This window comes from Sinohyriopsis cumingii, chromosome 1, assembly GCF_028554795.1.
Source record: "Sinohyriopsis cumingii isolate HCF-2022 chromosome 1, ASM2855479v2, whole genome shotgun sequence".
Lineage (NCBI taxonomy): Eukaryota > Metazoa > Mollusca > Bivalvia > Unionida > Unionidae > Sinohyriopsis > Sinohyriopsis cumingii.
Window position 1 is genome coordinate 105,394,162 of NC_142961.1, and position 3,798 is coordinate 105,397,959.

The 3,798-nt window shown below is 37.0% G+C and overlaps 1 long non-coding RNA gene across 1 annotated transcript; it reads right to left on the reverse strand.

The window, feature by feature from the left end:
* Window positions 1-486: 486 nt before the first annotated feature.
* LOC149807497 (uncharacterized) lies at window positions 487-3,322 on the reverse strand. The gene is made up of 2 exons (XR_016422750.1): window positions 2,993-3,322; window positions 487-910 (listed from the first exon to the last, which is right to left on the reverse strand). It is a non-coding gene; the product is annotated as an uncharacterized LOC149807497 (long non-coding RNA).
* Window positions 3,323-3,798: the final 476 nt, after the last annotated feature.

Sequence of the window (3,798 nt, forward strand, 5' to 3'; positions counted from 1 at the left end):
TAGTGTGGCAGTTTATAGTCATATCTAGCACTACGGCATCATGCCGCAGACATGTAGCATGATGTCCCACCCAGTCACATTATCCTGACACCAGGCCGACCAGTCCTAACATTAACCTTATAATGCTGAGCTCCAAGCGAGGCAGCTATTAGTACCAGTTTTATAAGTCTTTGGTATGTCTCGGCCGGGGATCGAACCCACGACCTCCCGAATCCTAGGCAGACGCTCTAACCATTAGGCCACCGAAGCGGTCATGTATGTATGTATGTATGTGTGTATGGATGGATGGATGGATGGATGGATGTATCTATGTATGTAGAATGGTAGTTGTTTTTCATATCGATTCTTAAAAGCTCTCGTGTGTATGATATATACCCGTAAAATATGTTGGCGGGTAGATTAAAAGGAAATAAAAATGTTATGAAAGTGTAGATAGGTGGTTAAACGGATTAGTGCTAATGATCTTCAAAAAAATAAGTAAAACTATTGACATTCATCGCATTTATTTTTTTCTTCGTTTATTTACCGGGATCACATTAGTTCATCATTGCCTGTCAGCTGTAGTTGATAATATATCTGGTCACATGACAGTGGAAGGTTTTTTCCCAGAGCGAAAAATTTCGTCATTGAACAAATGTTGCTCACTTCGCAGTCCCTGTTGTAAACATGTGTTCTGCATATTACCATTATTCGTAGAGAACGACATCAAATCTCCTGTTCCACCCCATGATTCGTACAGTATGACATCGAATCTCCACTTTCATGCCATTTAATTGTTGTTCTTGCAATTAGTATGCTGCATGATGTTCCCATCGACACCAAACTATTACAAGTAGCAAACCAGGATAAGATAACTTTGCAGAAGGAGGAGTTACATAGAGACAGCTCGAAAATGAATGATGGTGGATGTCTTCAATTGTACATGGAATATGAAGGAATGACACAGATAGAAGAATAAATAAGGAAATCTGTATGGACCAAGATAATCTTTACTATAAAATGTATAACCAGAATAGAACAAATCAGGTGAATGCAGGTTTAGGGCTTCGTGAGAGGAAGCTACATTTCGCAAAATGGACACTGATTCAATTTAGAGGGTCACAAAATTAATTTCAAAAGACAAGAAATGACAATCGTTGGGCAATCTGGCACATCGAATCAGATACAGTATATCTTAAAAATATATTTGGATAAAAATAATAAAATTAAAGGAGAAAAATATTTTAATACACTGAAGTCTCAATATATATATATATATATATATATATATATATATATATATATATATATATATATATATATATATATATATATCTTTCTTTGCAGCTAAAGTTTTCATTTAGAAATTTGCAACCCCAACGAAGGATATTGCTTAAAAATTAAACTTTTCCAGGTAGAAATACCATGTACATTTTCCAGTTTTTTTGTTGCTTTTTTTTGGTATAAAAAAAACAAACCAGCAAAACAAACATTATGAATACATGTCTACTCATGGCTAATTGAGGAGCCTAAAATGTACTGAAGATAGTCGAATACTTTTATTTTTCCCATTACAGTTGTTGTTGTTGTTGTTATTGTTGTTGCTGAAATAAAGTTGTCATACGGATTGTTACAGCTTTCCATAATGGAGTAATCTACTTTCATTACGAGTTTACGTCATCAAGTGATTAATCTGCTACTGTTCTCAATATCGATTCATTTATATATTTTTCACGACTGTCACATAAATGGAAAATTTTCAACAGGAAATTAAACGATATAATATATTTTTAGTCATCAAACCACGATATATCATTCATGTGATATTTAGTGGCAAGTATTTGTGCTTGTTACTAGTTGGTCCAATCTGGTGCACGAGACAAATCAATACAAGCAAAGAAAAGTCTGTAAAATTATAATGGAGATATTTTTGTCTCGTCACAGGGTTCGCTTTTCCACACGACCGTAAACGATTTTCCTTCGTTTTGTTAATCAGTAGTGTATTTACAAACAAAGACTAGTGTTGCTTTGACCTAGACAAGATTATACATGATTGAAATAAGTTAATACATGATTAAAGAATACATTGATCTAAATGTAAACATGTTTGTAGTCAAAGCATACATCACCGGTTGCTTAGATCGACGAATAGAGCTACAAATTAAACATTGTTTCATTGCATGATTAAGCGGAGAATAAGTATTAATTGTGGAAAATAGGGACGGTACTGTAGACGTGATAAACTGTAAGCTGTAAATGTTTTTTTTAAAGGGAGGTAGTAATTATAAAAGTTAGAGTCCCCGTTTACTGTAGACGTCGAATTTTTCATTTAAAAGAAGAACAAAATATCTCCAAAGAAGCAAGGGGTATTTACAAGAAAAAAACAAACAAACAAATGAAACCCCCCAAAAACAACATTATTATTTCACACTTCTTAGGAACAGCAAATAATATTGTGACACGAACGTCAGGAGAAAAAACATCTCAGATATATTGGAATGAGCCTTAAGGTGTTAAGCGCAAATGAAGTTTAATTATGCGGGAATTGGGCTAGAGGATTAAATATAATTCATCTCGCGAGACGTGTTGATCGAAAGTTGTTCTACAACCGAAAAGTTGGTACTAGTAATACAAAACAGAAATCCATACAATATACGACAGAACCAGGCTGTCAAGAGATCAGAAGAAGTAATGACTGTGTGTTATTTACGGACCAAACATTTTATTTTCGATATTCTCTTCCTGAAAGGGAGCTATCTTTTATTTAATCTAAAGACATTATCTTTTTTTATTAATGATGGATAGAATCATTCTTTTTCCAAAAAATCAGATCAAGAACATCTTTTTTTTCAAGTTATTTGGGAGCCGGGAATGCCCCCCCCCCCCCCAAGGAAAATAAAATATCAGCCTCCTCCACTCCCCATAAACATTAATGGTTGGTCCGTAAGTAAGCTGATGAGATGAATATAATAGTTACCTTTAAAAAAAATTCTCAATGACGTAAATTACTTACGGTAAATCTCTCCAAGTTGTGATGTTTCTCCCAGGAACCTGACATCCCCACCCACTGCGTCTTTGAGATTGAAGTAGTGGCGAAGCCACGACAAAGACGACAGAGATGGAGACAGAGGTCCCGGGGCGTCGCACCCACCCCTTCGCACCTAGCGGTGACTGCGGGGTTGCTTTGGGAACGAACCCTGGAACCGGGAATCAGGGGTTCTCAGAACACGAACATCCTGAGAGGCTGCGAAGTAAGCAACTTAGTTCCGTGAGGGAAATTTCATCTTTGACAAAATCCACTTCCAGTCCGTCATGTTTCCACGCCGAACCTTCCGCGGATATGCTGAGCTGGTTCCGAAGTACAGAGCTAATGACACAGCTTTATATACCCGTGAGCGACGCATTAGTGTGCGATCATAGCCTATTTATAAAATGCTGACAAGTTATTCTGACAAGACATGCGCTATAAGACTATAAATATCTAATGACACGTGTACCAGGAAACTTTCTATTATTAGATACACTAGTTGAAACTGCTTACCTGAATTAATTTAAAGTATGACTTGTTATCGTATCCTACCTACCAGAGGCGTAGCTATGATATTTTGCGCCCGGGGACAAACTATAAAATTGGCGCCCCAGCCCCCTCCCCGTTTAATCACATTTTTGAATATTACCCTTGTTTACTTATTATAATGTAACGTTGTAAGCCTCATTTTGGCACCCCTGTACCTTGGCGCCCGGGGACATATGTACCCCCCTGCCCCCACCCCCACCCCCAGCTACGCCTCTGCTACCTACAGTTGGCAACAATATCTG